The 12,176-nt window shown below is 43.2% G+C and overlaps 1 protein-coding gene across 2 annotated transcripts in view; it reads right to left on the minus strand.

Moving 5' to 3' along the window:
- coro7 (coronin 7) overlaps positions 1-12,176 on the minus strand; it is a 190,661-nt gene that overhangs the window by 40,247 nt on the left and 138,238 nt on the right. The gene's annotated exons all lie outside the window — the stretch shown is intronic.

The following is a 12,176-nucleotide window of genomic DNA, read 5'->3' on the forward strand; positions in this document are numbered from 1 at the left end:
ACAAGGCGTGCATGAAAAACAGCAAAGCCTTTTGGGGAAAAAAGCTTTCACATCGAAGACATGAACATCTTGCAGTTTTAATATTTGTTGCATTTTTCTTTGTTTTTCAGCGGCAGGCAGTCAGATAGGTCCATTCCCAGAATTAATATAATTACTATTCGCGGGAATCTTAACCCTTGAGCTCTCTGGGCTTCAGCACACGCGTGTCGCTGCATTTTCCATACAAGCGCCCCTTTTTCCCACCTCCTTCCACTTCATACCACTGAGACACACCTCAGTGTCACTCACAGCCTCTGGAGAGCAGTGACTGCGCTTTGGGAACAACTCGAGTCCCAGGCTGTGCAGGCCTCATGCTGGGCTTCCTCCTTGCAGAGCAAACAAGCTCCCCACGACATCTCCAAGCACCCCTACTCCCCCAGCTGCACAAACAAATGCAGACAAGCTCCCTGCCCTTGTAACTTTGAAGAGAAACAAATCGGAGACCTGTAAGTGTTACTGTATCATTGTGAGGGAACACTATTTCCACAGTGCAGATGCTGTCCTTATGAGCAGAGATACAACCACAACCAGGAATAGCTGTTTTGCTATTTTTTTAAAAATAATTTTATGAGTGTCAGTCATGCACTTTAATGACTTCCTCATTGTTGCTCCCTTTTCCTCTGCCACCTAGAGAGAAACATTTTTGGCACTCCTTTACCCAAAGGGTAGTGGGAGTATGGAACAAGCTTCCCAATATCCTGACTTCTTTCCAGAAATGGCTGGATGGGATCCTTAAATTAATTAACTACTGATTACAAACAGACCTGATGGGCACCTTTTGTTTGTAACCTTTCTGATGTTCTTATCTGCTCTTGTGGAAAAAGCCAGTTACTTATAGAAAGTGCACCATTTGCCACTACTCTCCAAGCACATGTCCTTGATAAAAATATAACAATAGGGTGATGACAAACACATTTTAAATTATTAAGGTATGTGGGCTTTATATTGAAACAAACACCTTTCACAAGATGTGACTTTGAAACATTTCTTTTCTGTCTTTACAATGTAGCAACTTTGTATAAATCACTCTTCAATCAAAAAAAACAAACAAGAAAAACAAGCTCTGAGTTTTTTGGTTCAGTGTAAACTATGTTAAGGAAATACGTATGTGTTGGAATCCTGTCTTAGAAAAAGCTCAAAAAACTTCTCACTGAAGAGGACTACAGTGTATTGAACAGCAAACACAGCCCCTGCTCCTGCTGTGTGTGAACAACAGCAGTTCTCAATTAAGCCATGAAGAATTTCCCCCGTTATTTCAGTAAATAATGGCTGGCCAATGTAATGTTACTGCATCTGCTGTTCAGATTGTGTTCTTTTGGGTTTTTTTTTTTTACCATAACTCTACAAAAAACATTTTTTTGGAAGAAAAAAAAAATATCAATCCACATATTTGGTCTTATTCCTGTACAACTAGCAGCTTGGCCTTTCACCACATACACACACAAAAAAACTGTAAATGACAGAAACAATACTGTATTTTCAATTGCTGCAAAGGCTTTTCAGCTGTTTTTCAAATACGTAAAACTCTAGAGAAGCACCAGCCTCAACTAAACAGCACCCCATCCCTGCTGAAACAGGAATACAGAGTAAATTTTACACAAATCTTTCACTTCACAAGCCTGTAAGACTTTTAGTAGGTTGGTAGTTTTATATTCAAAGCACAATTGCCCACCGGTCCAGAGCTTATCCTGGTTACCATGGAGAAGAGAGATCATGTGATCCCCACCTTCTGGACGGGACACCAGTCCATCACAGAACCAACTCCATAGTTCAAGCTACGGCAGCAGTGTCTGCAGCTGGGGCTCGAACCCACAACCACCTCTAGAGACTTACCCACTATGCCGTGCTGCTCCCAGGCTTCCTCCTAATAGGCTAAAAAAGCGAAACCACAACGTATTAAAAAAAGATGATAAGGACATGGAAACGGGGATCTCTATGGGTTTAATCTGAAACTTTGCTTTTAAAAAAAGCTAAGATGTGGAAGCTCCTTCTTGGAAACAAAACAAAAAAAAACTGTGGCTGCTATTTTTAGAAGCCTCGCCTCCCGTCTTGGATCAGAAGGCAGAAGCATACACATTTTCTTTGCTATTATTCTGATTGAATATTTCTTTTCACCCTGCTTCAAAATTGCTTTTCTTTAACCGAATTGTCTTTGGCTTTCTTTTTGACTTTGACATGAGCCTAATTATCCAACAACAAACACCTGACAGGGAAGAGACACATGCCAGCAAATCGTCCAAAGCCCTTTGCTTTTTTAAAATAAAAACTCCAGCCACTTTACCAAGGATCCAAGTGGTTAGAAATGAACTGACTGCTTAGGAGTTGTACATCTAAAATTTGAAATGTATTCTTACCCCAGAAATCAATCATTTGTATATCCTCCTTAGGCTTTGATAATCTCAAGGGCTCTTAAAAGGGTATTTGATCACTCCTCCATGCAGAACCAATCCAGCTCCTTCAGATTGTGTGATCTGTATTAAAGATCTGCTGTCTTCAGCTCTTTCCACAGACATTCTACTATAGAACATGTAGGGAATGAGCTGCAATGTACAAGCATGCAATCAGTGACTGACCAAGCCTGCGTGTTCTCCTAACTTTTCGGTTGTTGAGTCTGGTGGAGGTTTTGTGTTATTTTTCAGCTGTTAAGTCTATTTACAGTTTAAACTCATGATGGACGGCACTCATTTCTGACTGACAGACTCCAATCTTGTAAATCAATTTCTACGTTATCAATGAAAACCACAAGATGTCAACCAACCCTGAAGCACAACTTATTCATTTCTACCCTTCACAGAAGGGATGACATCATGAGCTTTGCCTATCTGTGTTAGTCAACAAAATGTCTTTCAGGGGCTTCTGTAAGCCTTCTGAATCTACTGGATAAATGAAAATCATTAGAAGATGAAATGTACAGCATTTACAGGGCATGGATTTACAGTGTGTGTATACAGCAATTTTGCGCTGCATATTCTTGGCTTGTACTTTTTGTTAAAGGAAAATAAAGTTCCAAAGTTACTCCAGGCTTAACAAGGAAACATATCCTTTATTTGTTAAACAAAAGAGTTTATTCTGAAGAAATCAAAATCTAAGAAAGTCTGAGCTTATTAGGTGAGGACCGTGATGAATGGGAGGTGAAACAGAGCTCCAGTCTAGCTGGTCTAGTAAAACGTGTGTGAGAAAATTTAGCCCACTGTGAAAGAGCCATAATTACTACCACAGATATGGTTTTTTTTTGGTGTTGTTTCTTTTCTCTTCACTGTTCCCGTACTGTTCAAGAGAGAGTCCTGTGTGAGACTGCGGCCAGCAGAGAGAGGGAGATAATTGTCAGGAGAGGGAGCGTCAGGCGAGAATTGAAAACAAGGGAAAAACGGTTGTTTTACAAGGGGAAAATGCTGCCATAACACGGACCTGACAAGGGAAAATGCCCTATAACTCGGCAACAAGGGAGCAAGTGGGAACCGGCCTCCCATAGGCAGGTGGTCTGAAAGAGGCCGCGCGGGTAGTGAGGATCCATTAAAAACAACCTTAAGTACATTTAAATGTCTGTAACACAAACCAAATTGTGTTTCCCAGGGTGTCCCAGGGGTGGCCTGGAGTGGGAGGGGGCTCACAGAATTCCCACCAAACCTCTCACACTCACAGGCCAGAGGCACTAGGCCCGACTTCTCTGCTCTCTGCGCACGCTGTCACTTCCCCCCGGCCGGAATTCCTCGCTCTCTCGCAAACAGATCCCTAAAGAGACCCTGTGTTAGCAGCTCCCACCCCCCCCCCAGAATTGTATCCACAAACACAGCTACCCCTCTCCCTTCTCTGAGCTCAGTTCACCCAGGGGTCAGGGAACATCACGGCCATGAACTGTCACCTACCCCAGCCTCCGCCAAGCTACAGCAAGAGACACAAGTCAACCCGCTTGATTCTGGGCTACGCTGCTCGGGCATGAGAGTTTTGCACGAATAACCGCTCCACATTTTGGGATATGGGGACCATACGCCAAGCTGGGACATGGGGACTCCTGTGGGACCTCCACAAAACAGCATGGATTGCCCACAACAACCTGGGAATCCATCACCCCAAGAAAGGGAACTCTCTTCAACCCTCTCATGAAAAACACAACAACATTTACGCAGAAACTGCTGCCCTGCAGCACAGTCAGACAGTATCTTATTCTTAAAGAAAGCGTATTAAAATTTGAATGCCTGTCAGTTCAAAATAGGTGTGACCGTGGTGAAATAGTCCAGGACTGCAGGTCTAGAAGCCCTTAAATCAACACTCCTCAAGCGATACTTCTATTGGAAGGAAAAAACAAACAAACAAAGCAAGGTTTATGTGTTTATGTTTCCGTCAGTGGACTGTGTTAAGGGGAATGGATGATTCTTTGATTCTTCAGTCTTTAAAACAGTCAATGCAGGAAGCGTTAGGTCTGGCTATCATGCCTGTGCTCTGTTTTGTTCAATACAGTCAAACCAACTCAAATTCATTAGTGACCAAAACTGGGCATTTACACTGAATTAGACTGACAGGAGGCACCAAGTGAGAAAGCAGAACCATTCAGTTGGTCCTGCTATTATGGTCCTGTTAGCTGAAGGAAGTTTCAATGAAATGAAGTCACCAATGAGATCTGCAGTACAGCCCTTATATTTTACACTAGATATCTTCTTGGCAAAAGTAACTTTTGCATTCTAGGATTTATCTTTAGGGATAGATTTTAAGTATGGGACTGTTTTATTACTATATAAGAATAACAGCAGCATTCCAAATGATCATGCAGTTTTATTTCTAATCAGTTTTCAAGAAACACATATAAAAACGTGTCGTACCGCAGGCCAGCTATGGAAGTCAGCAATTTCCAGGCCTTACTCATGTGTTACCCAGTGGGGGCGAAACCTGAATTTACTTCTTTTTTTTAAAAAAAAGTGAAAGAACAACCAGAAGCATTTTTAAGAAATGGCCATGCCTCAGCTATAGGTCCAGGTGGAAAGTCCATTATCGAAAGCAGTATTCTATAAATAAAGCAAGCTCCTGACTAAGATCCAGTATTATGACTAAAAGCCTGAGAATGAAGTGGGAATGGTTAGTTAGCGAGGGATCAAGTCCCGGGCACACAGGCAAACTGACCTTCAGGAATCAGATAAGAGTGTTCTAAGGTAAACACAGCCAAGGAGAAGGGGGGAAAAATACTAAAACAAAATACAACAAAATGAAAAGAGCTACAGAGAGGGAGAGGGAAGCTGGAGACATTTTTTCCTGACCAAAGAAAAACAAGAAAGGCTGGAAAACTGTGTGCAAAGGTTTGGAGGGCTGATTCATCATAAAGCTGTTATTGTATCCCCTGGGCGATGTTACAGGACACAGAAATTCCACTCTGGAATTTATTTTATGATACTAAACGATTGGCAGTGGACTGTGCAGAAGGGGCTGCTCTGCATGTTTTAGCGATGGTGATTTACGCTACAGTCCCACTACCCCCCATCCCACAGTGTTTACATACCACATCTCCACAGTCTGCAATAAGCAGGGGGGAAAAAAAGCCATTTCCGCTATGTGGGAAGGTCAATGCAGGGTCCCCTCCTCCTTTTGATTTTGGGGTAAGTTTCTGCGGATTCGCAAAATTCAATGGAAAACATTTCTGAGCCGCTGCTGCGAGATTCGCACTTCAAACCCTCTCCAGGAAAGGACGGCTTTCTTTAGCGGACCATCGAATGGGAGAAAGATTCGATCAAACATATATACGAGGGGCAGAAAAGGGGGGAAAGGAATAACAGCTCAGCTCTCTTGCTGGTCTTCGGAAATTTGATGTGCTCGGCATTCAAAGTTCGGCACACTGAACACGCAAACTGAGTGATAGGTGTTTCCTGGCCTTACCTATCCAGCGGGATTACTGGTAGCAGAAGCACTCACCCAGTGAAAAAGTGACTCTTCTGCAAGAGCAGGGAAATCCCTGTTTGATCACAGAACACTGCTGATCCTCGTAGTGCACCCCTGCCCAGCGAGGCCAGAAGACCACTGGAAAGACCTGGCGTCTTTCATTCATTTCATTCATGGCCTCTTTGAACGTATCATTTTAAAAGGTAATACTGTATCTAAATGATAACAGGACAAGAAGGAAGCACAGCACAAAGAATTAGCGAGGAACAGTTAGTCTTTGCACAATGAATGTGAGCCCCTTCCATCTGGGAGCCGATTTAGGCTACATAGATTCAAATGCAATAGAATTAAGTTATTTTTTATTCTCTGGGCCACTAACCTGCTTATTTGGACAACTGATTGTATATTTTACTTTATAGTTTTTTCTTTCCCTTTATACATGTATGTTTATTGTCAATGGGTTCATGTGGTGTTAAATGTATTGTGTATTGTATTGTGTCTTTCACCTGCCTGTAAAACAAATTTCCCATCTGGGACAATAAAAGGAATTCAGTAAGGGATTCCATAAGACATGTCCCTCAGCTACATCTTAATGAGAGAAAAGTGTTACAGTATGCGTGCTTGGACTCACCTTGCCTGAGCTGCCCAGTCTTTCAACAAGGCAAGACCGAAACCCTGAACCCTAGACTCACTCCCAGACAGCGACCTGATCCTCAGTGTCTCGCAGGGCGCTTGTCACAACAGACTCCCACGTGTCCTTGTGCACTTCCAATCTGTAGCGATGGGGATCACTTCAGAACGGACAGATGAAACTGAGCCGCAAAGCATGGCCTACATCAGTGTAAAACACATTGTACACACAAACATTGCAGCGCTGCTTCTGACAAAGCCTGACTCGTGCACTGTGCCCCTTTACTGGAGCTGTCGTTTGGTAAATGTGTTTGGGAGCTAATCTTAAGGCCGTTCTTGTTCCAAAGTCGACTTGTTTTGCCGTGGCTCCAGTAAGCTTGGATGGAAGCAAGAAAATGAAGATGGAAGTGAGGGAGACCCAGGACACCATCTCCAATATCTCCCAGCGTCTAGAACCACTGGAAAACATGGTGAGCAATGGACAAGGATCAAGAATTGTGGGAGACTGTGGGAGGCCCAGTGTGCTGAAGAACTCAGACCCTGAGACCTAACAGCAGTCTGATCTCTTCTCTATGTGCCGGCTCAACATCAGTGTCCTTCTGCCAGGGGTGTGTCCTTCCACTGAGCACTGGGGACACAGGTCATGGTCATCTCTAATTCGATTCGATTACATTCAATTGGCAATATCGCTTCATAATCTTCAGCAATAAAAAGAAAAGACATGCAGACAAGTACAGAAAAATACAAGAAATACAACATGAAATCCCACAAGATACTTCATACGATACTACAGTGATTCAGTACATTTTGACAATTATGGAACTGTAGACGCAACTGAAGTGCTCAGTTGACAGTATTATCGGACAACATGATGGCTGCCATTGTGGTACAATTACTGTACTGTACTTCAACCACCACATTATTGGGGGGATATACTGTAAAAGTTTCTTTGAACGCTGGGAAGATACATACGCTCCATTCCCCCATACGTTATGCATTGCCTTGAAGAATTTTTACTATTAGCAGGCAGAGGAGTGCATCTACAGTATCAACCCTTAATCAGGTACAGAACTGGCCTAGTCATGTTGGACTCAGCACAGATTTATAGCCAGAGATTCACCCAGCACCACAGTAAATCTGGGTGTAATATACAGTATTTATACACGTAAATCAATGAACAGCAGGTCGTACTACACAGTCCTACACTGACAGGTTGAAGGAACTAAACATTTCTTGTTTTACACAGAGAACACTAGGAGCGGGCCTGAAAAGTATTCAGAATCCACAAAGTCCGTGACAAAGTCAAGGGGTGGGATTGCTATGTGATCGAGTGAAACACGATCCAGAAGACACAAGAGCAAGCTACACTAAAGTGTATCAAAACAGAGAACAGGGTTCACGTTTTAACAGAAAGAGTGATGGGAGAATGGCAGGCATACCCAGGTACTGTATACCTTGTTGAAGCCAATACCCTGTTTATTTTCAGAAGCAGGTGGACGAGATCGTTGATCAATGAGCTACTAAACTGCCAAACAAGTTAGATGAGCTAAATGCCTCGCTTGTGTGATTACTTTGCTTAAAGTAGCCTTTTTCTTTCTCTGGCAGATCTTGTTATCTATCACGGCCCTTACATGTTCTCATCTACAAGGCAAAGTGCGTGCCAGTTCGAAAATGTACAAAAGTTACCCATAGAAAGCACTGTGATCATTTCAGTCATCTCATGGGCTGGAGAAGAAGGGCTTGATTTTTCTCCCTGTGGTGCTCATTGGGATTATACCTCACGTGAAGCCCACCTGAACTGAGCTCCAGCTTCCAATGTTAAATTAATAGGCAACAAGAAGCTGATGAGCTTCACAGAAGTGGGGATCTGATTACTGAGTCACATTCCAAGACGCTCATTAGACTTCTTCGTCACCTCCTTCCTATGTCCACCGCCCGGAGGTTTTTAAGAAGAAAGATGATACAAAAATCCGAAATCCGTCTGGCAAGAGTGAAAATGGATACGCCGGATAACAGCAAAAGTTTGACACATTTATGAAACCCACTTACACAAAAAAGGCGGATGTGACAGAAATTGCCTCTGGTGACTGTCAAAAATCTATTTACTGCATCATCACGACAGTTATTCCAGCACGGCTTTCTGATGGCGTTACAATAAGTGCATGCTAACTTCTCGCAGATGGTTTCACGAGAAGCTCTTGACCTTAAGCAGAGAGGAAACTGGTCAAAAACGCCAGCTAAGAATTGTTTTACATTTGGTCAATCCATTATTTTCTAGATATTCAATCTCCCAGCGGAAGTACGGGGAGATCCTTCTTTCTCACCCCCCTGGGCAGCTCTTTCGCTCATTTCAAATCCAAAGCCGATTCCGTCACACAAGTTCACACAAGGTTATGGCTTAAAAAAGAAGCCCTGTCAGTATTTCTCTCGTCACCAAGTCAACATTTCTCGTCAGCAGAAAAATACTGCTTCCTCTCGTCCGCCTTGCCTGTTGCTGAGACTTAATTGAATACAGGAACTAGACACTGCTGACAAACTGGGGAGTTGGCTGTATTCTTCGACATAAAGAAGGGTCACCTGTAGATTCTGCAACAGTGACCTCAGCCAAAGAGGCCGAAAGAATCATGATTTTAACAGGGCTTGTAAGCACTACATTGCCATCAAATAAGTGAGTGAACACAGTGAGGTTGACACCTGACAGTAAGAGACAGTTCCAGTGAGGACTATCTGAAATGTAAGGATCTGTCCACACTGTAATAGTACAGGCTGAACATCACAGCCTCCAGGTCACACAAGACCATGCAAACATGACCTACTCAAAACCACAAAAAAGGCACATACTGAATACTAACATGTAGGGACTTGCGGCCTCCTCTCCTAAAAACTTGCATCATAACAACATTTTGAGTCTTGGAATTCGGCACATTTTCTTCTGCAGGGGTCACAGCTGCAAAAGCCACACACAAAAGTGTTGAAGCGCTAAGGCTCTTTTTCACAGCTCGCCCATAACACAAATGCTTTTAAAAATGCAGGACTCTGTATGTATGTACACACACACGAGCAATGAAGAATCTTGTGGCTGACACCTCCCGATTTATTGAGAGAACGTATGATACATTATTTGCAGATACGGACATCAGATGTATGGATTGTTCCGTTCAGCGTCATTTTGCGGATTCACAGCTAAACTGCTCTGCTCTTACTTAAGAATTTCAGGTACGAAACGTTTATCTGGGGCTCATCTGATTGAAACCTCCACCGGAGCCCTATAGCCTTGAGGTTTACTGGGACCAGTTCAAGCTATTTCTGCCCAGCCAACGTTAATAGGCAGAAAGAGAGTAAAATAAATAACAAGGAAAACAATTCATGTCCACCTAACTGAAGATGCATGTTCCCGTCACCTGTCCCTCAGGCAGTAATAATGATGAAACAGTTCTAGGTAACGAGTGCTTTTCAACAAAGCTGCAAAACACAACTGTCTGGCTTCACCAGGGTGAGGTGGAGCCTTCTGGGTGATACCTTGGTTACTAAGTCTTGGCAAGCCACATCAAACCAGGTAAACCGTGCCGGGTCACGGCCTGCACCAAAGCAGGGGGACGGACTTAAATGGACACCTGGCACCGGGAACTTGGCCGGTTCTGAACAAACGAAAAACAACCCCATCCATGTTGTTGTCAGAAATGCGAAAGGCATTTCACCTTATTGGCTTTTTAGATTTCAGTTTCCATTTATTTAACATAACTGCAGCAGCGGACAATAAGGGAAGTAGGAGCAGAAGTCATGTTAAGGGAGTAGCAGTCACCTCGAAAAGAGCTGCAGCAGAAGTAGGAGCCGCAGCAAGGCTGGTACCGCTATTGAGAAACAGGGGTCACAGCAGCTGCATCAGTATTAAGACAGCAGTATAATCACACCGGTGCTAGTGGAAGCAGCAGTATTGAACAGTTATAGCAGAAGCAATAATCACAATTGCAGTAAGTCTTTCACACGGACTGGGCTCATTATAATGGGAAAACTCCGACCGATTGTTTTCACTGGGGGAATGGGAAGACATGCTAGTTGTGTAAGAGTCTCCGTCCTCAGCTCTCAACCTTGTAGCCTGAGCTTTATCGCTGTGAACTACCATTCAGGAGCACCAATAACCATGGGCTTTATCTGGCACCCTTCATTATGCACGCAAATTTAGCTCTCTTCCCACCACTTGCTGTAATGCACAGCAGATGTGTCTATGGACATTCTTGCGAGCGTGTGTGTGTGCATTTCGGAGACAACTTATATTGCAAACATGAGTTTTAAAACTCATGAAATTTGAACTTCAAATGTAATCTTTCAATTCACAAAATTATACAAGATTGCCGAGCCAAAATGTAATATCATCTTTTAATTGCAGTGATTCTAACCCTTCTCAATAAGATGGGTGTGTATATAGAGGGGATTGGGCATAAACTGCATAATTAAGACGTACAACACATCAGGCCCAAACCTACCCATCCACTATATAACTCTGCACCACTGTGACTCTAAATGACACACCAAACACTTGTCATGACTCAATTCACCTTTGGATAAACACAGACTGCATTAATGGAGAGAAACAGTGCAAAATACTTTGCGAAAGTTAAAATGAATAATTACACCTGAAATAGAATCGAAGAGATTTAATAATAGAATAATAGTGTGTGCATATTGAGCTGCTGAAGCAGAACTGCAAAGCAATAACCCACAAACATGTGCAGTGGACAAGACGCCCGTTTGTGAATTAATTTTTTTTTTATTATGCCTCTTCCATCCCGAGGTCGTCACAGAACTTTAAAAGGGAGAAACAATGAACACAATTTACGCCAGAGTACTATTCAACCATCACAATGTGGGGAGTGAACGGATATCAATGATATTTGAGGTTTGGAACACATTTCCTCTGCTGACCCTAGTTGTCAAATTCAACACATCTGCATCTTTCACCAGCCTGTGCAAGAATCACTCCGACGATGCACAGAACCGCACATGGGTGACCATGCCAGATTTCTGCAGTAGACAAGATGCATCCTGCTATATCATCGTACATAAATCATTTGTCGCTTTACAATAGGGCTAAACCTGCCAACTTCTTATTCACTAGGAATAACAGCCCCCAGGAATTAATGGTACTGAAAGGATTATAGAGCGTTCAGTCAAAATTTGGCTTAACCTGCTTGGCTGAGGGCTGACCTCCTGGCCGGGGGACGAGGAGGCTGGGACCCCCCTACAGAGTGAGGGGTGACCAAGGGGCAGCTGCAGAGGTGGAGAGAGAGATGCCGGAGACGTGTGCAAGGAACAGAAGGGGATCACGTCCAGTATTTCTAGTGATTTAGGAGAGGAAACGATGACAGGACTGATGGCTCTTTACTGACAGTGGAGTCTAATTGAATTTGGCTATTGTCATCCCTCCTTAACTTTGATATACTGTATAAACTCCGTTTATGAGGATCTGAAGTTGAGGTGGGAAGCTATGTCAATGCGTGTTGGCCACAAATACAAAAACCAAAGAAGAAACACTACGTTTCTGCTGCTGAGTCTTCTTCAGGTGTGAGTAGTGTTCTGTCTCTTCTTTCTACATGTACGTTTTAGCCTGGAATGAACCTTTGCTTGTTTCCTGGCGACTTCCC

Source organism: Lepisosteus platostomus, chromosome 19, assembly GCF_059453375.1.
Source record: "Lepisosteus platostomus isolate fLepPlt1 chromosome 19, fLepPlt1.hap1, whole genome shotgun sequence".
Lineage (NCBI taxonomy): Eukaryota > Metazoa > Chordata > Actinopteri > Semionotiformes > Lepisosteidae > Lepisosteus > Lepisosteus platostomus.